Source organism: Ascaphus truei, chromosome 5 (assembly GCF_040206685.1).
Source record: "Ascaphus truei isolate aAscTru1 chromosome 5, aAscTru1.hap1, whole genome shotgun sequence".
Classification (NCBI taxonomy): domain Eukaryota; kingdom Metazoa; phylum Chordata; class Amphibia; order Anura; family Ascaphidae; genus Ascaphus; species Ascaphus truei.
Window position 1 is genome coordinate 271,292,182 of NC_134487.1, and position 23,827 is coordinate 271,316,008.

Sequence of the window (23,827 nt, forward strand, 5' to 3'; positions counted from 1 at the left end):
AGGGCCCCCAGGCATCGGTGGCCGGTAGGATCCAACTTGGCTGATGTTAATATGTATGTTAACGGGTTGTTATCCGTCCTCACTTTCAAAGTGACGCCATAAAGGTAATCATGGAGCTACCACGATTGCCCACTTGAGGGCGAGAAACTCCAGCTTATTTACTGTATAATTTTGCTCGGTGGTGGTCAGATTGCGGCTGACGTAGGCCACTGGTCGAAAGCCAATCGGATACTTTTGGTGCAGGACTGCACCTAGACCATTGATACTTGCGTCTACATGAATCAGCACTTGTCAAGGGACAGTTTCAGGCCTTCTCGACCCAGACAGTCCAGCACTTTAAGCAGCCTTTCTTCATGTTCCTCCAAGGCCTTACCAAAGACGATGATATTGTCCAGTTAAACCAAGCACTCCCGAGAGTACATGTCACCGATGGTTTTCTCCATTAAGTTCTGAAAGGTAACGGGAGCTCCACAGATGCCTTGGGGCATGCACGTAAATTGATAGAAGCCCAGGGGACAGATGAAGGCGGTCTTCTCCTGGTCTTCCGCACTCATCGGTAGTGCCCAGATCTCAAGTCGAGAACACTAAACCACTGACTCCCATTCAGCGCGTTGAGAATCTCCTCTATTCTTGGAAGATTGTACTGGTCAGGTAAGTGCGGTTGTTCAGAGTCCTGTGGTCGATGCACAGTCGTACTAACCAATTCCTCTTCCTCACCACCACGATGGGTGAGACTTAGGGACTCCTAGATTCAGTCAAAATTCCTGCTGGCTCCATCTCTTGTAGGACGTTTCTCACATTGTCCACATCCCAAGGGACGATGCGACGAGAACGTTCGCGGAAGGGGGTGGCGTCACTAAGCTGAATAGTGTGTTGTGCATTTCGGCTGCAGCCCACATCCTGTGTAGAACACGGCCCGGCGTTCTTCCAATTGGGCCGCTAGTCGGTCTGTCCATTCGGCCGGCAGGGTTGAGTTTCCGAAGTTGAAGGGCAGCTTGGCTGGATGTGCTGACACCGCAGCGGTATTCAATGAGGCATAGTCTCCGCAGGGGTGACAGGGTATATTTGCCCAAATTTTCGCCCCGGCTCAGAGGCCATGATATATTGGGAGATATTTTGAACGAATACTTTCATTCTTCCAGGGATCTTGGAGGACCACTCCCGCACTTCCGGCACTTGCTTGTAGCCTCGCTGGGCGTCTTCCTCGGGCATACTCTACAGAGAAAAGGGGTGATCGGGGTAGCAGCACAATGCGACCATGCGCTTCACTACCCCTGGTGGGATCTCTGTTAACCCCACCTGCAGGTTGAAGAGCTCTCCATGTCTGTCTTGTGCGGATATCTTACTACACTCGTCCAGAAGGGTGGAGTGGATGGTCAGACTATCCAAAGGCAGTTCACCGGCTTCCTGCAGATAAGAACTGATTACAGCCTGCACTATATCGGTGTTGGTTCCCAGTATGATCGGGGCACTGGGACATTCTCGGGGTGCCTCCATATCCATAGGATGCGATTTGCCTATGTTCAGCTGCAGTATCTCCAGCTGAACCTTCACTATCCCGTCAATGGGGTAATCCTCATTGCTGAGCCCCCTCACTTTCAAATGCTCCGCCAACTGCAAGGGTCAGTGTTGGAGATGTTGGTTGTAAAATTCCCAGTACACAATGGTCCCTTGTGACCTGGTGTCTAGCAACACCGAGGAATAGACACCGTCGATGATGACGCGTATGAGGGCGGCCATTCCCACGTGACTGTAAGGGTCCGATGGGGGTGTTTCATTATTGGGGCATGGTTCAGAAGATTTTTCGGATGGCGGGGAAGTGGTTTCTGCTGTCTGGACTTTACATGTCATGGAGTGAGGGGGGTTCAGCCGAATGGAAGTTTTTTTTTCTTGTGCTGAACATTCATTTGCGAAGGGGCCCTTCTGGCCACAGCGGTAGCAGCGGTTGGAGCAACCTTCATCAGCTGTGGAGGGGAGAGCTAATCTTCTCTGCGGTGGGGTCGGTCAGTACTGCCTCTGGGGAGTAGGGTCCTCCATCTTCTCTTTGGCCCGGGACTGTTCTCCTAGAGTCTTCTGAGCCGCCGCCCCTTTAGTCTTATGGTTTGGGCTCGACCCACGCAGAAATTATTTACGTCGGGCTTCATCCATCTCGGAGACAGAGATAAACTTGCATGTGAGTAGTGTCCCCAGAAGCAATTGTAGGCGATGAATGGTGCCGTTTCATCGATGATGTGTTTTTAATATGGAAGGGGAGTGAAGAGGAACTTGAAAAGTTCTTTGATTACATTAATACTAACACATGGAATTTGAATTTCACTAGTTTATCAAGTAGAGATAAGATCAATTTTTTGGATTTAGTAATTTATACGGAAGAAAATGCAATTAAGACCAAAACCTTTTTCAAAGAAATTGACAAGAACAAATACATTTTGAGATCAAGCAGTCACTTACCTAGATGGATGGACAATGTGCCACTAGGACAATTTAATAGACTAAAAAGAATTGTACAGACAGAGACCAATTTTTACAACAAGCAGATTTTATTAAAAATAGATTTCTGGAGAAAGATTATGATGAGAGGATGTTGGACAAAGCATTGCTAAAAGCAGACAGTAAGAATAGGAGTGATTTGTTGAAACCTAAAGCAAAGAAAAAGAAAAATGATCGATTAGATTTTGCATTTATTACAGGTTTCAACAAAGAATCAAAAAAGATCACTAGGATCCTGAACAAGCATTGGGACATTTTAAAGAATGATCCTATATTAGGAAAATAAATTGCAGAGAGACCCAGTGTTTTGTTCAGGAAAGCTAATAATCTAAAAAATCAACTGGCACCCAGTGCACTCAAACAGAAGAAAATCAATCAAAATAATTGGCTTAGTCACAATATGGGATTTTATGGGTGCAAAACTTGCAGGGCCAGTTTAAGTCTCCTATTACTGCGAGTTTTAGCTCTAATGTCGCAAATGAGAGTTTCAATATTAAAACCTGTCTCACCTGTAGATTGAATCATGTCATATACTTACTTGAGTGCCCCTGTAAACTTCAATACGTGGGCAAAACTGCAAGGCCAATCAGAATAAGGATTGTGGAAACATCTAAGCAGCATTAAACGACAACTAAAGACGCATAGTGTATCTGATCATTTCTCAATATTCCATCAAGGAGATCCAACAGGTTTAAAATATACATGTAGCCATGCATAATAATGACTGCGTACATCTTCCCTGTTGGCAGTAAGTCCTGGTAGGTACAGGCCTGCCAACAGTAGTTATGGAGGTTTTCCCTCACACCCTGGTGTGGTGCCCTGTGTAAGGAAGGGAGTGGCTGTATGCTCTGAGTCCCTGGATAGTGACATCAGAGATGCGCCTGCCCCCTGAGGTATAAAGGGCACCGCACTGTCAGTTAGTGTTGTGTTAGCCAGCAGTTGTGTGAAGCAGCTGGTAAAATGTATGCTCCTGCATAAGGGATTGGAGGAATACTTTTGTGACCCTAGTGCTGTAACTAGCGGTAGCAGAGTGACCAATCAAGTCTGTCTAAGCCACACTGTGTCCAGGGACCTGGCGCAGTGGTGATCTCCCTAGGAGAACGGGAATCCCACTTCAATACGGGAGGGCGTACCTGGCAAAGGGACAGCACGGAGAGATGTGCGGCTAGAGCCGGCAGCTGCATGGGGCAGTCTGCTACATCCCAATCCACAATAAAGATGCCAAGTTCAAAGATACCCCCGCTGTGTGAGTGTGAGATTACTCTGCAGTGGCAGTCACCACCGAGAAGGAGTTCCTCACCAGGACCATCTCCCTGCGGAAGCATAGATCCTGATGAGGTGGAGGCGCTGCACATGAAGTAAGTTGGACTCATAACCACTACCTCAGATACCTGTCCTGCTGCCATCCTCTATAACACCAAGCGGGAGACTCAGGAGTCCTGTTACTAGCAGATGCACCACCACACACGACCTTGTAATGGGGACCGGTTAGACCACACGGGCCAATATGAGATTGGGTGGGTCAGACAAGGGGGGTCCAGACGTTATAATTGGAGGCGCTGCTGAGATACCTGTTAACAGGACAGGCTTTTGCTAGGCACACGCTAGGAAACAGGGAGAGTGTCTGCTGCCACTTTGTGCTGCGTGGGACGGAACCAGGGGTAGTCGGGGAGATGCTGGAGCTGCATGCCGCACAGACGCCTTGGGATCCGTTAGGGGTTAGTGAGTCTGGAGAAGGGGGCTATTGCTGTCCTAGTCGCCTTGAGGTAGCGCTAGCGGGGGACGCCTGAAGGGGTAAACTGGTAACTTAGGGCAGGAATTCTGGAAGGGTCCGCACTAGGCTAGCCAACAGTAGGTCGACGCCCAAAGTACTGCATGGAAGAGCCAGAGTACTCTAGTCTCCATTCCAGACCACTTACCAAGGAGCACAGACTGGAGGAACGTGTTACAGTAGACACAGAAAGAGTGAGCCTAGCCTGAGGTAGTGCAAACACGAGTCAGATCTACGTTAGGTACACAAGGTGGTGCACAAGGCATGTTTATTGTACGGATGTGGTAGCTGCCCCGCAGAGCGGAGCTCCATGTACAGGAAATCAGTGTTCAACGATCAAGAGAGACCTGTCAGAATGGAGGATCTGCACAGAGCAGAAGGTCCAGGATGGCAGGGTGAGAGAACCGTCAGAATGGAGGATCTGCACAGAGTAGAAGGTCCAGGATGGCGGGGAGAGAGAACCGCAAGAATGGAGGATCTGCACAGAGTAGAAGGTCCAGGATTGCGGTCAGAGGAAGAACACGCATATGAACTGTGCGTGGGTGAAGAACAAGCTACAGAAGAGACTTTTGTGAGTTTGTTGTGGAATGGCATGAAAGCCGTGGCTGCGCCGTGTTTATCATGTTTTTGTTCTCGGGACGATACCCCTGAGAATAATGAGCATGACAGTGTTATCCGATGGGTGGAACGAAATGGACTTTGTTATACCCCAATTAACAAACAGCCAGACGCTGCCTTCAATGGGAAAAAGGACAATATTTACCAAAATGGCGGTTCCCGCGTTCCCGGGACACCGCGTGGGCATGCTGCAGAAAGTCTTGCAACTTTGCAGTTTGCTAATTGTTGGTCAGGATTGGCGCCAACGAGAAAACTCCACCCCGATGGGGAGTTTGGCGCGAAAGCTGGAGCCGCGCCCTCATGGACTATGACTCACTCTGCACCTGTGCTGGGTCAGCCTACAAGTCTACGAGACATCCCCCTAGTTTCAACCAGGGGGAGTGGTTTGCAGTTCCACCGGATATCGATGGAGAAAGAAGTAGGAGGGGTTGCCAAACCTGCCCCTGCCCTTCAGTTGCAAAGAGCCATTGACCAGTACAGACCTCTGAAACGAGTGCCTCCGCTGGTGAATATGGCTGAAGTTGCTGATAAAGTGGACCAGAGTCCGTTGATCTCTACGCATCCCTACTCGTCTCCAGGAGGCTTCCTGGTCATCCGTGTGAAGGGTGTGGAGACTGTGGTGTGTCTTTGCCTGCAGTGCAGACCGAGGCCCGATGCCCCCACTGTGGACTGCAGTACATGTGGCCCATGACCACTTTTGTACCGGTACAAGCTGTGGGAGTAGCAGGAAATGTCCCGATGCCGATCGACGAACAGCCGGGAGCACTATGGAACGAGAGTGCAGGTCCCGCGGAGTCAGAGTCAGGTTCGGTGCTCCCGACGGAGAAACCCAGCCATTGGAGAGGTGATCACCGAGGAGTCCATTGCCGGTCTCCTACTGGGATGCCCAGACCGAACTGCGGGTTGGGATCCTCGGACGAGGAGTGTGCTGGGCTGTCGAGTGCGATGGTCAGAGAAAGAGACTGTCATACTATTGGTACGCCATGGAGAGATGCCATTCCCCGTGGTGTAGAGACACGGAGTAGAGTGTCTCCAGTACCGCGACCACCCGATCGCCGGAGTCCCACTGCCGTGGTGACTAGTGGATCGGAGGGAGGTCGATCCACCCCGACCCTGCGAGGTAGTAAGACGACACCATGCCTATCGCAGAATAAGGGGGTGGAGGAGAAGGAAGAGCGAGTCCAGAGCCAGACTGGATCGCGCAGCAGACGGGCGTTGCCAGATGTCCTCGTGGAGGAAGAGATCCCGATTGGGGATCCAACCCAAGATGGCGTCGAAGCACGTGCGTGCACGGAGGTGATTCCGGATAACCAGAGCGGCATCGAGTGGGAGATGATCGCGCCTCTACGGTCGAGCAGCGGAAGTCGTTCACCTCCTGCCAGACGGAATGGGCGCTCGAGTCGGAGAGTGAAGAGCCCAACTGCCGGTGAGAAAGAGAGACTTTGTGCCGAAGCCAAGACAGGTATTGCTGGGGAGCAGGTCGTAACCCTGCCTATACCTACGGTTCGGTCCCGTCCCCAAACCCATCCACACCCAAGGCTAGCCCCAAGGCCCTAGCTAAAGCCCCTGTCCCCGTCACTATTTCATTCGGGTCCAGTTCTAGCTTAGGGTTGTCAGGGGATTCCCGGGGTCCTATCCAAGAACGGACTGGAAGCCTGGACTGGGAAACGTCCGATGATGGATCGGAGGGTGGAGGGAGGATTACTCGACATGGGTCGATGGCCAGCGAGAGTTATAGCGCGCTGGGTATTGAGGGCGGACACTGGTCACAGAGTAAGAGCCAAGTGGGGCGATCTGAGGGTACGTCCGGGGTATCTTCGGGTGGGCCTGATGAGGAGTCAATAGAGGAGTCTATAGAACCTAGCTCCGAAGAACGGAAGGAGACTAGGTGGTGGGCCCCGTTGTACGAGGGGTATGTAGCCTGGTTCGACCGCACCCGATTTATCCTAGAAAGGGAAGGGGTGGTTGATCACTGGTGGGCTGCCGGGGACTTTGATGACGAGGCATACCTTAGGGCCCTAAGGGTAAGGTGGGACCGCATCCAGGCAGGCCTTATTACCCCAAGGGGATCCGCAGGGCTAGAGGACCCGGTAGAGGCAGATGAGCCCCTGTCATGGGTGCTGCCCGGATCGGCTGGCAAAAGTAAGTTGACCAGGACTTGCCGAGCTGAACGGGTTATTGCGGCTAAGTATAAAAGGTCGCATGGGCTTGAGTACCCATATGTACCGGAACCTCTAATGAGAGAAATAGAGGAAAATAGAGAAAGGTGGCTCAAAACCGATATTCAGTACTATATCGTAGATAAAGGGGGAGCCATTAAAGGAATTCAGGCCGAGCAGAGGGTGTCCCAACTTATGCGGGTCTGGAAGATAGGACGCAGTGTGTACATGCACAAAGTGGTATATTGCAACGAGCGAGGGTTACCACGGGAATACAGCGTGACTGTGCATGATACCGCGGGGCGGGAGGTGAAGAAGCCAGATCCTCGACATTATTATTGAGTGCCCAATTAGAGTGGTCTGCTTTTTCTTTAGCGCTCTCTGCTGGTCAGTGAGTGAGATGGGCTTGCATTATTATGTCAATGTGATGATGTTTGCCATGTAATTTGTGTGTTCTTTTGCAGTTTTTCCTGGCGCAAGGTACACCAAATTTAGGTCCCAGCCGGGACGGTGGGTATTAACCAGGGGGAGTATGTAGCCATGCGTAATAATGACTGCGTACATCTTCCCTGTTGGCAGTAAGTCCTGGTAGGTACAGGCCTGCCAACAGTAGTTATGGAGGTTTTCCCTCACACCCTGGTGTGGTGCCCTGTGTAAGGAAGGGAGTGGCTGTATGCTCTGAGTCCCTGGATAGTGACATCAGAGATGCGCCTGCCCCCTGAGGTATAAAGGGCACCGCACTGTCAGTTAGTGTTGTGTTAGCCAGCAGTTGTGTGAAGCAGCTGGTAAAATGTATGCTCCTGCATAAGGGATTGGAGGAATACTTTTGTGACCCTAGTGCTGTAACTAGCGGTAGCAGAGTGACCAATCAAGTCTGTCTAAGCCACACTGTGTCCAGGGACCTGGCGCAGTGGTGATCTCCCTAGGAGAACGGGAATCCCACTTCAATACGGGAGGGCGTACCTGGCAAAGGGACAGCACGGAGAGATGTGCGGCTAGAGCCGGCAGCTGCATGGGGCAGTCTGCTACATCCCAATCCACAATAAAGATGCCAAGTTCAAAGATACCCCCGCTGTGTGAGTGTGAGATTACTCTGCAGTGGCAGTCACCACCGAGAAGGAGTTCCTCACCAGGACCATCTCCCTGCGGAAGCATAGATCCTGATGAGGTGGAGGCGCTGCACATGAAGTAAGTTGGACTCGTAACCACTACCTCAGATACCTGTCCTGCTGCCATCCTCTATAACACCAAGCGGGAGACTCAGGAGTCCTGTTACTAGCAGGTGCACCACCACACACGACCTTGTAATGGGGACCGGTTAGACCACACGGGCCAATATGAGATTAGGTGGGTCAGACAAGGGGGGTCCAGTCGTTACATACAGTTATTGAACAAGTCAAACAACATTGGAGAGGGGGTGACAGAGAAATAGAGTTATTGAAGAGGGAATCTTTTTGGATCCACCGATTGGGCAGTCTCACACCAAGGGGGCTTAATATGGAGTTGGACATGGCGCCTTTTCTGAAATGAATTTGCTCTAATTCTGGCTTTATGTCTCCCCTCTAGCCATCATATCTTTCATTGTGTATATTGTGTTATTTGAGTCTTAGGGATTGTTTATCTTCATTGTTTATCTCCATGTGTATTTTGGTTTAGTTTCCATGTGTCAGCACATTCATTCCCGTCATATTTTATTATTACCACCATACGAATTATTAATTGTTTAATGTAATTTTATAAATAATTTGTATAAATATATGTTTTTTAAATATGTGTTCTATTAACATGTCTTCCTCTAACTCAGGGGTGGGGAACCTTTTTTCTTCCAAGGACCATTTGGATATTTATAACATCGTTCGCGGGCCATACAGACACAGACAGGCACACAGACAGGCACACAGCAGGCATGCAGGCACACAGATCCCCCCCCCCTACCTCTGGTAGTTGCTGCTGCTGCTGCTGCTGCTGCTGCTGGGGGGATCGTGTAGAGCGGCTGCTGGGGTAAGTGCGGAGGGAACTGCTGGGGAGGTGCGGGACTGCTGCGGGGGGAGTACGGTGGCTGCTGGGGCTAGTACAGTGGCTGCTGGGGATCGTGTAGGGATGCTGGCGCCTCACACCACCTCCTCCCGATCGGGCGTGCGGCGGCCATTTTTTTTAAAATTAGCGTGACCCCGGTTATAGCAGTTGCCTTAGTAGGGCCTGACCAAATGATTTTGGGGGCCTTATACGGCCCTCGGGCCTGACGTTCCCCACCCCTGCTCTAACTAGAATCCATTGTATTAGGATTTTATAAATATATATGTATAATATATGCAAATATCCATCTGAGTCTTTCCGTTTTAAGCAACACCTGCTTTTCTTCACTTATACCTTATTCTCTTATGTATCCAATTGTATCTATTTCTATTGTATTGATTTCTTACTTTGTGCTATTGAGCGAGTTAGTTCCAGCATTTAACATTAACCCCAATAGCGCTTTAAGGAACAGTTGTTTCGTGTAATCAATTAGCAACCAAGCTATATAATACACAGTGTAACCTTGAGACTTCACACTCCTGACGAAGCCGACGTGATTACGTAGCGAAACGCGTTGAGTGGGAGTCTTTGTTGCGGAGCAGTCTGGAGATGACTCACGGAAGGTCCAGCCACCATCAACAGACGAAACCGGATCTGACGTCAGACGCCGAGCCGTGCGGTGACTCAGTTGAGCAGAGGCAGAGACGGATGAGCGCGGAGAGTTGCGGGATGGTGAGCCAGCTGGCTGCTGATATCCTCTCATACACTTATTAAGTGTGACATGCCCAATTTTATTCTTTATATTGCGAGTGCATTATTTACTTAGATAAATTGTTTTATACCTTGGTTGATCTGCGATATGCAAGTTTGTTCTCTCTCTTATATTTGGAACCTATACTCCTGAGTACCTGAACCACCCTGATGATTGCTACACTACACATCCACCAGTGACTGATTGTCAACCCTGCTGTTTTGACTCTTACATTTTGTAAGTAGCCATTCTACAGGAGCCAAGATTTTGGAAACTCATTTTCCCCATTCATAATTCCACTGCACTTAGATCTGTTTTATTTTGTTTCTTCCATATGCTCCCCCTGGATTCCGTGTCTACTACTGTTACCATTGGGGACGAGTGAAGACTACCCCTCCCAGTGGGTCTGAGCAGGGGGTGAAATTGTATACACTATTTATATTTTCACATCAATGTTTCACTTACTATAAGATATATATATTTGTTCACTTTATTTTTAGTGATCACCCTTTTTCTGTTTGCGCCTGTTTTCACTTTATCACTATACTGATGAATGAACGCTGACAGCTCTTCTCCTTCCTTCTGACAGAGGGCACAGTACGTAGCCCTGAGCTCACCTCCATCCTCCGCTAAACCGTAGGCTTTATTCAGGAAATCAACCAGCATCCGAGCCGCCAGGTCTGGATGCTACTATCGTAGCAGCTGGGGGCCTGAGGCATTCCATGACCCGCTGCCTCTTCACTGCTTCAGTTCAAGACCATTCCTCTAGCACCTTCAGAGTATGTTCTTTCCAGTAGTCTATCCTTTCTTCTCCGACAGGCGTGGAGGTGATCCCGGAGAAGGCCTTGAGCTTCCTATAGTTCTGAGACTGAAAAGACATTGTTAAGGCCTCCACTAACTGCGGTAGAGTCACTCCCAGATCGGAGTCGCCACTTGCCAAGCGACTATCGGTTCCATGCCCGGGGCTAGGGACCGGTGTAACTTCTCGCCTGAGGGCTAGGAGAGGTGACTGTGGTGGACTCCCGGCCCAGCTGGTGGCTCCGTGTAGGGTATTTGAAGTAAACGTTACCCGAGGTAGGGATACATCCGGTCTGGCCGGAGTGCTGGTGGCCACGTTCACGGTCTTCCACTCCCAGAGATTGTAAGGGGAGGTGGAGACCTTGATTGGTGGGGAAACCCTGGTGGAGGGTTCCGCACGTGATGGGATAGTTTGAGGGGATGCTAGCCCAGGGTATATGAGCGGGCACCCTTGTGGTAAAGTCTCTGGCAGGTGTATCACCTGAGGGGTATCCTCGGGGGATATCTCTTGTTCAGTAGAGTACAGCACTCCATTGACCAGTAGGGTCATATTTGCGATCCAGGATCCTTGCGTTAGCCAGACCTGGAGAGGTTCTCTCATGCTTGAGGAGGGTAATTATTGACATACTGGCGGGAACTCCCCCCAGTGCGCCCACGTGACGCGGGGGTACGTGGCGCTCTAAGGCCCAGTCATGGACCTGTTGCTGCATGGGCGTTAACATGGTGGTCTGAGGGTTTCACAAATTTGAACTGCTGTGTTGGGCACCTCAGGTCTGAGATCTCAGCAGCGCCTCCAAATGTAGCGCACTTACCCCCACCCCCTGGGAGATGAGTGGCTACGGTGTGTGGGGTGCGGTATGATACCTGTGGCTCACAGGAAACCTGAGCCTCCGCTGCTGGGAACCTGGGGTGTACCTGAGTTGGTGATCGTGTCGCCTCCACCTGTATGGGATTCCGCTGTGTGGAATTACCCCGTTACAGGAACCTGTGCAATAAAACACATTTGTAGAAGTATAACTATACTACACAGAAGAATAATAATAATAACACTCCAAAACGTACAAGCCTCGCAGGGCAGTGCCCCTTCACCATGCTTCCACAAAGTCAGCCCAACCCAAAGTGTGAGACAGCGCTGCCCCACTAAAGTGTTTGGTTAGTGCACGTGATGCGTTGGGTACCTACCGGGTGAGTCCACACCCAGGCGTGCTGATGCTGTAACAAGAGATCCACGGATCCAGAGTGATGAATAGCAACGTCTCTGCCTATATGGTGGGTGGGTCCCATGTGGAGTATACCACCATGAAGAGAGTGTCAGCAGTAGCAGGTGTCTGGTCCCAGACCACCTGAGGCCAGGATGCAGCCGCATCCTTGCTTGGTCCCTAAGCATAGGGACCTTGCCGCTGTAGGGCCTATCTATGGGCCTGTACCTGCAGCAACCACACAAGCTACACAGGGGAGTCAGCGACTAGCTGGGGCCTAGGGGGACTGTAGTTCCCCATGCGGACCTGTACTGGTAATGGCCGCCGCAATATCCTCTGCGCATGCGCGAGATACACACTGCGCATGCGCAACCTACAAAATGGCAGCGCCCTTAGCGTTCGGGCCGCCGTGGAGGCACCGGAGCGCTCCCTGCACCTCCCCACACCCATCGGCAACCTGCCTGCTATCCCAGCACTCCCCGAAGGCGCGCGCACCCACAACAGTCACAGAGGTAAGGGGACCAACGGGGGGCCAGGCTACATATATAATTGAAAGAAAATACCAGAATGGTCTAGTTATCTGCACCAGACATAAAGAAGGCAAAATAGAGGGTGTTTATTGACCCATAACACACAGGAGCCCGACGTTTCGATCCCCAAAGCAACCTATACCCAGAGCCGCCAACAGAATTTTTTGGGCCCCCAACAAATTTGAATTGGGGCCCCCTGCAAATGTTATCACGTTCGATCTACTTTGCCCCCCCCCCCCTCATGTCTCTCCTTTTGCCCTTGTCTCTCCTTTCTGCCCGTGTCTTTCTCTCTTCGGCGATGGCGACGTCAGGCTGCGGTCGCTGGAAAAATTTATTTGAGATGACTTCCAGCGATCGCGACCAACCCGTCGCACCGTCGCATCGGGCTTACTATAAGCGCACGCTACGGCGGCAATGCATTTGTTTTGATGTGATGTCGCATCGCTGTTGCCGGCGCTATAAGTCATCATGTCGTTCCATCTCGGAATGGGACGTTTGACCGGGACACTTCGCCGCAGGGCAGCTCGCGGTGGGACACTTTGCCGCAAGAGTCCTCTCTTGCGCCCGACCGCCCGCTCCGACAACTGCATGTTTAAATGTCCTGCGCAGGAACCCTACACTGCCTAGACAGACCGCTGAGACGCGCCAACTTTACATAGTTGTCGAAGCAGGCGGTCGAGCGCGGCAGACCTGGCTTGTCGGGTGTCCGGCGGGCGCAGGAGCGGATATCGTAGTGAAATGTGCCGCGGCAAAATGTCCTGGCGGTGAAGTGTCCAGCAGCGGAACGCCGGAGGCATTTTGGTCGCGGCCAAACATCATAGACCGTTCCATCTTTCCCCTTTGTTTCACTCTCTGCCGCCCCCTCCTCTCTTGTATTTCTCTTCTTTCCCCTTCATGTCTTTCATCATTTTTTTCTTCTTCCAATGTCTTTTTCTTCTTACCTTTCTCCAAATGTGTTTCTCAATCTCTTTGCCCCCTCATCTATCTCTTGCCTCCAATGTCTCTCTTTTCTTTCCCCCACCATTTACTCTCTTTATATTTCTCTTATATTACCCTCTCTTATATTTCTCTTATTTATTTATATTCAATCTTTGTGTTCTTCTTTTTCCCCCAGTATCTTTCCCTCTTCTCTCCCCCCCAGCATGTATTTCCCTCTCCTCTACCCCCAGCCTGTCTTTCTCTCTCCTCCCCCTCAGCATGTTTCTCTCCTCCCACTCAGCATGTCTCTCTCCTCTCCCCCCTGTCTTTCTCTCTCCCGTCTCTGTCTCTCTTCTCCCCCTCAGTCTTCCTCTCCTCCCCCCATCTTTCTCTCTCCTACCTAGCCTGTCTGTTTCCCTCCTATCCCCCCTAGCCTGTCTTCCTCTCTTCTGTCTTTGTCTCTCCTCTCCCCCCAGTCTTCCTCTCCTCCCCCTCCCATCTTTCTCTCCTCTCCCCACATCTTTCTCTCTCCTCCCTAACCTGTCTGTCTCTCTCCTCCCTAGCCTGTCTCTCTCCTCTTCCCCCAGCCTGTCTTCCTCTCTCCTCTCCCCCAATCCTGTCTGTCTCTCTCCTCTCCCCCCAATCCTGTTTTTCTCTCTCCTCCCCTCCCCAGCCCCTTCTTTCTCTCTCCTGTCCCCTTTAGCATGTCTTCTCTCCACCCCCAGCATGCCTTTTTATAGTCTCCCCTCGTGTATTTCTCTTATTTCATGTTTGTATTTCCATCCTTATCATTCTTTTCTGACACTCTTTCATTCTAATTTTAACACCATCGTGTCTCGATCTCGTGCCATTATGTTTCTTTAATCGTCTGTGTTTCTCTTTCTCTCCTCCCCATGTCCTTTTCATATTTTCTCCTTTATGTCTTTATCCTCTCAAACAATCTGATTTATCTTCTCCCCGGCATCTTTTTCTTTTCCTTCCCCTTTCTCACTTTCTCTCCTTGTGTCTTTCTCTCTCTTCTCCCTCGTGTCTTTTCCCTCTTATGCATATCTCTTCTCTACTTTCTTTTCTTTTTTCATTTGTGTTTTTCTCTCTTCCTTTCTATATTTCTTCTTCCCTTTCATAGCTGTATTTCTCCCTCTCTTTTTAGCCTTCCCTCTCACCGTGTGCTGCATGCTGCAGTTTCAGCCCTGTGCTGATCTCTTCGATGACTGACTGAGACCCACTGTAACGGGTCCTCACCACAAACAAGATGGGACCGCAAGGCCGAGATGGGGATGTTAGTGTACACCGAACTCCAGCCACGTGAGCGTGTCCGAAGTGCAGAGTGATATTAGTATAGCCGGGTGAGGGTTGGAGAAGTATGGATAGTCGTAATACTCGATGTGGTCAGGGGTTGGAGAAGTCGGATGGTCGTAGAAGGTAGCCGGGGTCCAGGGGTGGAGAAGGTAGAGGTCCAGAAGCAAGCCGAGGTTCGAGGTAGAGAGAAGTCGGGGGTCCAGGTACAAGCCGAGGTCAAAACACTGAGAGACAGGATAAAAATGCACAAGGCAACAAGACAAGGCAGCAGATGCTTGGAGTAAGCACTATGTTCAGGAACGAAGAATTATGCTCAGCCAATTTGCCAGAGGGCTGGCTGAGCATATAAAGGGCAGGTGACCAATGAGCAGCCAGCAAGCAGCTGCCACACATTAGCATGAGCCGCCCACTCTGTAGCAAGCGCCCAGTGGTAGAACGGCGGCAGAGTGAGCCGCAGGTGCAGGTGATCCTGGGTTAGTATTGAGTTTAAGGATTAACCCCTTGCGTGCTCTTCGTGATGCAGCGCTGGTGAGTGGTTTCCTGCGGGCATGATGCATCACCCATGTCGTCACGGGACGTGACATGGGGGCGGGGCCTAAGCCCGAACCTGGAGGTATCCCCCTGTCTGATGGCACGGCGCCTGTGGGTAGCTTCCCTGGTCTGCGGCACGTCACCTGTGTCGTCACGGGACCTGTCATGGGGGCGGGACCTAACACCGATCCTCACAGTACACCCCCCCCCCCTTCAGGAGCGACCTCCGGGCGTCTCAGGGATAGTTTGAGAGGGTACTTCATTTGGAAGGCCCGGACGAGCTTTGGGGCATGTAATTGGTCCCGGCAGATCCAGGATCGCTCTTCGGGCCCAAAACCCCTCCAATGGACCAGATACTGGAGACTTACCCTGGTTATCTTGGAATCCAGTACTGACTGTACTTCAAATTCTTGTTGTCCCTCTACAAGGAGGCGTTCAGGAGGCGAGACCGGGGCAGGAGACTAACAGTAATGAACAAATGGCTTCAGAAGAGTGGTGTGGAAAACAGATGGGATTCGCATGGAAGCCGGCAGGCGTAAGCGATAGGCCAATGGATTGATCTTCTCAATGATGGTGAATGGACCAATAAATCTTGGTGCCAATTTCGCACGAATGTTTTTGGTGGATAGCCATACCTTCTCCCCTGGATTGTATGCTTGAGTTCTTCGTCGATGCCTGTCCGCCTGCTTTTTCTGTATGGAAACTGATCTCTTGAGATTCTCTTAAATCCTCTCCCATGAGTTCTGTAATTGCAGAATCCTGTTGTCAGCTGCTGGCACCCCGGATATGGGTCCTATAGTGGGAAGAACTGAAGGGTGAAAGCCATAATTGATAATAAAAAAAATGGTGAGTCCATTGTTGACTCACTCCGTAAATTGTTGTGAGAGAACTCGGCCCAGGGTAGAAGATCTTTCCAGTTGTCCTAGGTATGGGAAATAAAACATCAAATAAATTGTTCTAACGATTGGGTAGTCCATTCTGTCTGACAATTGGTCTCGGGATGGTAACCAGAAGAAAACTGAAGAGAGATCCCCAATTTCTGGCAAAAGGACTGGCAGAATTTAGAAATAAATTGGGACCCCCGATCTGAGACAATAACTTGGGGTACCCCATGGAGACGAAAAATTTCTTTGACGAAAACCTCTGATAGTTTGGGGGCATTAGGCAGGCCCTTAAGGGGAATAAAGTTAGCTTGCTTGGAGAAATGGTGCACCACTACCAGGATGGTATTCATACCTTTGGATATCGGTAGTTTCACGATAACATCCATGGATAGGTGGGTCCATGTACGATCTGAAATCGGAAGGGGTTGAAGTAACCCTGTGGGTCTGTTGCGGGGAGTCTTATTTTGAGCACATGTAGGGAAGGCAGTGACAAATTCCTTGATCTCCCTCCGCATTTCCGGCCACCAAAATGTCCGTTCCAGCAGCTCGATGGTTCTCCTAGTAACTGGGTGTACAGAGCTCTTGGAGGAGTGACCCCATTCCAGTACATTCCTACAATATGCAGGTGCAGTGAAAAGGCGACCCTCAGGGACTTCGAGACCCTCAGGGATGTCGGACTGGCCTTGAACGATGTTCTCCAAAGAATCGAAGGTATTTGCGGAGATTATGCATGCTGGGGCAAATAGTCTCCTCTCTGTCTTCAGCCTTGTCCTCCACCAGGAACTGACAGGAGAGGGCGTCTGCCTTGATGTTCTTTGAGCCTGGTAGATACGAAATGATAAAATTGAACCGAGAACAAAAAAGTGACGATCGTGCTTGTCGTGACCCCAACCGACGAGCGCCTTCAATGTATAGGAGATTTTTGTGATCCGTCAGTATGGTGACTGGATTTTCAGTGCCCTCGAGCAGATGCCTCCATTCTTCTAAAGCCATTTTTATGGCCAGGAGCTCCTGATTGCCTACATCATAGTTTTGTTCAGCAGAAGAGAATTTCTTGGAGAAGAAAGCGCACGGGTGAAGTTTGGCCTGAGGTGTCTTCCTCTGGGACAATACTGCTCCGGCCCGACGTCAGATGCATCCACTTCAAGGGTTAAGGGTAAACCAGGGTCTGGGTGCACGAAGACAGGAGCTGACACGAAGGCTGTTATCAGTCTCTCAAATGCTTGAAAAGCAGCAGGAGACCATAAGGTGGGATAAGCACCTTTCTGTGTTAATGCCGTAATGGGCGCTACTACAGAGGAGTTCTGTATGAATCTTCGGTAGTAGTTGGCGAAGCCTAGGAAGAGTTGTATGGCTTTCAGAGTCGTGGGACGGGGCCAAACCAAGACCGCTTTCACCATGGCTGGATCCATGGCAAGGCCAAAGTCAGAGATGATATAACCTAAAAAGGCGGTCGTGGTCTGATGGAACTGACACTTCTCTAACTTAGCAAATAGATGATCTCTCGTAGACGTAGAAGTACCTGTTTAACATGACCAGGATGTTCCTGTATGGACTTGGAGAAGATTAGGCTATCATCAAGGTAGACAATGACGTATTGGTCAAGGAGGTCCCTGAACATTTCGTTAACAAAGTCCTGGAATACTGCTGGAGCATTACAAAGGCCGAATGGCATAACAAGGTATTCGTAATGTCTGTCCCGGGTGTTGAAGGCCGTCTTCCACTCGTCCCCCTGACGGATTTTTACTACATTGTAAGCTCCTCGTAAATCCAATTTGGTGAAGATTGTGGCCCCCTGCAGTCTGTCAAAGAGTTCGGAAATTAACGGTAAAGGGTACCAGTTCTTTATTGTGATCTTGTTAAGGCCCTGATAATCGATGCAGGGTCTGAGGGATCCATACTTTACAAAGAAAAAATCCGCTCCTGCGGGTTACGAGGATTTCCGGATATATCCCCTCTGTAGGTTCTCTAGAATATATTCCTTCATGGCCTTATTCTCTGGAGGGAATAACGGGTAGGAATATCCTCACGGGGGAACCGAGCTGGCCAGTAGATCGATGGGGCAGACGAATGACCGGTTGGGTGGTAGTTCCTCAGATTGTGCTTTGGTAAAGACGTCCTGGAAGTCAGAGTAGATTTCAGGTAAGTGTATGTTTACCTGTTCCGGTACTGAAACCCTGCATCATTTTTTGGAAGAGACGGAGCAGTTCTTCAAGCAATGAGAGCTCCATTGGAGGGGCTCTGAGTCAGTCCAGTCGATGCGAGGGTTATGCACTTGGAGCCATGGGAGTCCAAGGATGACGTCAACCGTCGGGGTATGGATGACGTCCAATTGGATCCTCTCGGTGTGAACCTCTCCTGTCTGCAACTGAAAGGTAATGGATTGCAGAGCTATAAATGCAGGTTGTAAAGGACGGCCGTCAATGGCCTCCAGTTCCACTGGGTGCTTCTTGTGTACCAAGGTAATTTTATTTCTCTCCGCGAATCCCTGGTCAAAGAAATTACCCCCTGACCCGGAATCCAGAAAGACCCGTGCGGTGGTATGGACGGTATCGCCGGTTAAAGTAACGGGGACTAGAATCACCCACCCCACCCGCCTCCCCTGTCGGCGGCCATGCCTATATATATATACATCAATTGGGTTTTTCAGCCACAAATAGGGTTGCCAGATGGCTTCTACAAAAATACTGGACACAATGGGGAAAGGTGCGACGCATTCAAGACACACACACAAATACACCTGTCTCTGCTCCAGGCTGTTTCGTCCTCTCTTTGACCCAAGGCTCCTGATACCTCCTGCTGATTGGCTGCTGTTTGGTAATGCAGCCAATTAGGATGGAGGAAGCTGCCCAGCCACCTAGCAACTGCCCTGCTCGAGGAAATCCTGCTGCCTCCCAAGCTGGTCACATCACTATGTTCAGAGAGGTAATACCAGACACATACATGTCCAGTATTACCTTTAATGCTTTACTGGACAGTGTGTCCAATACAGGACAGTCAGGTTAAATACTGGACACCTGGCAACCCTAGCCCACAAAAGACCACTTCGTGATATGTGGAATAAGGCCCAAAGTTGTGGATGAACTCAGGAAACTGATTGCCTTCAACAGGATTCCTGCTAAAGATGTGATGCTAAGGGGTGAGGTGCAATGTCCACATCCAGCTAAGGTGTAGATCAGCAACACACTAGCATCTGAACACTCCTATCAAGGTCTGGGAGGAAATGAGGGAGATCTGATTACATTCTTGTGTTTAGATGAGTGGCTGTTTTATCTGGTAGATGCGTTTTTCACTATGTATCAGGCAGTCTCCTAATAATTAGACCAGGGTGATTAGCATGTGTTCTTAAAGCAGCCCAAACAAATTAACAAGTGAATGGCACAAGATGCGATCATTGTGAATACAAACATCTTTTGTTTTTGCAAATGTAAATGTTGCTTTTGTGTCCATGATCTCTGGGGAGGCCTTGCTGATGGCCCTGCAGGAGCATGGGAGACAGATATGTGTTTCTGAAAGGGGAATGAGAGGTAATGTGTTCCCAATGTCTCAGTAGGAAATGGCAAGAAGAGGTAATGAATGGGTGTCCTCTTACAGTAGAAGGAGCTAAGAGAAAAGGGCAAGTTATTTGGCCCTGATGACACTCCAGGACCAGAGAGGAATATGTGTCATTCATATTTTGTTGCTGAAAGTGGAACCAGCAGTTTTGGAGGTCCCAGTAGTAGGGAAAGGGGCAAAAATGGGTGTCAGTAGTGTAAGGAATCGGGGAACACGTCCCTTGCGGCGTGTTCCCTCCTTACCTCCTGCTGCACAGCATCCCGTTGCAAGTGATCCAAGAGCGCATCCTCCGCGGCGTGCTTCCTCCTTGCCCCCTGCTGTGCAGCCTCCCGCGCACCTTACAGAGCGCACGTGCCCACGCAGGGCTTTCACAGTTCCTACGGAGCTTGGCTCTGCCCCTCTGCTTGTGCCGCGTGGCGCGCACATGTGACGAGCGTGCACCGCTCCCCAGCTACGTGTCAACTCTAATATTGCCCTCACCTGTCTCCTGCTTCTCACAGCCTATTCCTGCCTCCGCAGAGGCCTCTCCTCCGCTCCACCTCCTTCTCTCATTGGACTCCTGTCTCCATATATGCTCAGCTCTGTCACTTCCTCGTTGGCTGAGCATAGTTATTGGTAGCCTTGTGTTCCCACGTCTCTGTCTCTGCCTTGTGCCTTCTGCTTTACCTTTCTTGTTGCTTGCCTCCCTGTGTACCCACCCGGCTAGACTTTGGACCCTGCTCTGGATTATCGACCTCGGCTTGCCTCAGACCATCCGACCTTCTCCATTCCTGACCACGGCAAACGGAATATCTACTGCTCTCCTGGCTCCAACCCTTGACCACGGCACTTCGGACTCTGACTATCCTCATGGCACCTACCCACGACCTTGGCAAGTATCACGACTAACCCACTCTCTCCAACCCAGACCCGGCGATCTTGACTATCCACTCTCCAGGCGTGCCTCCGCTGCTGTGGGTGCGCAGTTCTATACTTTCCCACCTCAGTACTAGGGTCCCACCCTGTTCGTGGTGAGCGCAAGCGTTACAAGTAGTCTCTCTTGTTGGGATGTTATGTGTCCCTATTGGAGATACAAATGAATAAATCCCTCTCACTTCTGAATGAAGCATTCCAATAGTCTGGATTCCTAACCACTACTCCCCCACAACCACAAACTTCGTGGTCAGGCACTGCCATCCATGGCACTTACTCCCAACCTGCCACGTAGATTGTAAGCTGGCCAGGGCTGGATTTCCTTTTCATGTTGCCTACTTTTATGTTTGTTGCACTTATTGTATTATAATGTACAATGTTGGTGCTATAAAAATAACAAAATATACATGTGTCATATTTGTGTGGGATGACAGGTCAATAATGCAGAAAACTGAGGGATCAGTTGGGCCGAGTGCCCAATATCAATAAAGGTGGATGCGGTGAGCCAGCGATACTGCTGGACCCTATCAGACACCGGGGTTGTGTTTTTGTTCAGTTAGCACATTTCAGTTTGGGGGGAGTGAACTTTCAACTGAGTAGGTTTGGAAAAGTTTGGCCTAGTTGGCCATTGGCTGGCCGCCAGTCTTTTAGCAATTTATGTTAAACTATTTAATAAAGCTGTAGTCGTTTATACCCACTACAACAGTGTCAGACAGTTGTATTTGAAGTTTTAATGTGTTAAAGCAGTAAAATGTGAAATCTTATAGTTTTGTTTTAATAAATCAGTTCTGTAGCATTAGATCAGGGGTGGGGAACCTTTTTTCTGCCAAGGGCCATTTTGATATTTATAAAATCATTCGAGGGCCATACAAAATTATCAACTTAAAAATTAGCCTGCTATATTTGGTCAAACATTTAATTAATTCACCACTAATGTGATGGCTGGAACTGCTTCTTTTTGGGTGACTGGCTGACTCTTGGGTGGTAGGTGACTATGACTGACTGTGGGTTGGTGTCTGTATACACACACACAGAGAGAAATCGGGCAGGGGGAGGGAAATCAGACTCTCAGACCCACTCTCTCTCTCTCAGACCCACTCTCTCTCTCTCAGACCCACTCTCAGACTCTCAGACCCACTCTCAGACTCTCAGACCCACTCTGACCCACTCTCAGACCCACTCCCACACTCAGACCCACACACACACACACACTCTCTCTCTCAGACACACACTCTCTCTCTCAGACACACACTCTCTCTCTCTCAGACACACACTCTCTCTCTCAGACACACACTCTCTCTCTCAGACACACACACTCTCTCTCAGACACACACTCTCTCTCTCTCAGATCTCTCTCTCTCAGACACACACTCTCTCTCTCAGACACAAACTCTCTCTCTCAGACACACACTCTCTCTCTCACACACTCTCTCTCTCACACACACTCTCTCTCTCTCAGACACACACTCTCTCTCTCAGACACACACTCTCTCTCTCAAGCACACACTCTCTCTCTCAGTCAGACACACTCTCTCTCAGTCAGACACACACTCTCTCTCTCAGTCAGACACACACACTCTCTCTCTCTCTCAGACACACACACACACACACACACACACACACACACACACACACACACACACACACACACACACACACACACACACACACTCACTCTCTCTGACACACACACACTCTCTCAGACACACACACATCCTCTCTCAGACACACACACACACACACACACACACACACACACACACTCTCTCTCTGACACACACACACACACACACTCTCTCTCAGACACACACAGGGGAGGGGGGGGAATCTGAGCAGTGTGGGGAGAAGGACCGTGTAAGTGCGTGGGGGAGGGGTGGGGGGGAATCTGAGCAGGGGGGGATCGGAGCAGGTGCCCTCCGCAACTGCTGCTCGGTGTGGGGAGGAGGACCGTGTAAGTGCGCGGGGGGGGGGGGAGGAACATGCGGCAGCCAATCAGGAAAGGGGAGGTTTTTTTCCCCCCTCCTTTCTTGCAGGCGCAGCGCGAGCGCGCGAAATCCTGTTACCCAGTGGTAACCAGGTGACGGGATTTATCGAGGGACACGGCCGGGCCCCCTGACTCACGGGGGCCGGACCAAATGATTTTGCGGGCCGTATCCGGACGTTCCCCACCACTGCATTAGATAATAGTGACTGTTTTCCTTCTTTTGTTTTTTATTCAACACTTAATGACATTTTAATTAATTTTAATAAACTGAGTATTCTTTAATTTAGTGGTTTCCAACCTTTTTTGGGTTAAGGAACCCTGTAATGATTTTGTGAAATTCTGCGGAACCCCAACCCTCTCTAATAGCGTGTCTGAGATGAGATGCTTTGTAAGGAACCCCAACTTTCTCTAATAGTGCGTCTCAGATCAGATGCATTGTAAGAAAACCCCAACCGTCTCTAAGTGCATTTGAGATCAGATGCATTGTAAGGAACCCCAACCCTTTCTAATAGCGCGTCTGAGGTCAAATGCATTGTAAGGAACCCCAACCCCCTCTAATTGCGCATTTGAGATCAGATGCATTGCAAGAAACCCTAACCCTATCTAATAGCGTGACTGAGATCAGATGCACTGTAAGGAACCCCGACCCTCTCTAATAGCACGCCTGAGATCAGATGCATTGTAAGGATCCCCAAACCTCTCTAATAGCACGCCTGAGATCAGATGCATTGTAAGGATCCCCAAACCTCTCTAATAGCACGTCTGAGATCAGATGCATTGTAAGGAACCCCAACCCTCTCTAATAGCGCGTCTGAGATCAGATGCATTGTAAGGAACCCCGACCCTCTCTAATAGCATCTTTGAGATAAGATGCATTGTAAGGAACCCTAAGGCCGGTTCTGTACTGCGTGCGGTCGCTATGCCGTGCGAGTGCACGGCAGTTTTAGTTGGCTGAGGTTAGTCAGCCATTCTATAATGGTGCCGCGTGCGCGAACGTCAGGGAGCGTGGAATCGGCCGACGGGGGGGAGTGGGGGGGGAAGATGGAGAGGGAAGATGAATTTGCGCCGCTACCGCCGCTGAAATGGGTGTGTGTGTGTGTGTATGTATGTACAATGTTAATAAAAAAAATATTAACGTATATATTTATTTCAAAACGTATTTAAATACACACACAGACACACAGACACACACACACAGTACCTCAAACGCGCACAGTATACACACAAAAAGTGTGCGGCACATGCACGCGCCTTCGCACAGGCACACGCGCGCACGGTCGCACACAGTATATAACGAGCCTAACCCTCTTTAATAGCGCGTGAGATCAGATGCATTATAAGGACCCCCAACCCTTTCTAATTGCGCATCTGAGATCAGATGCATTATAAGGAACCCAAACCCTCTCTAATAG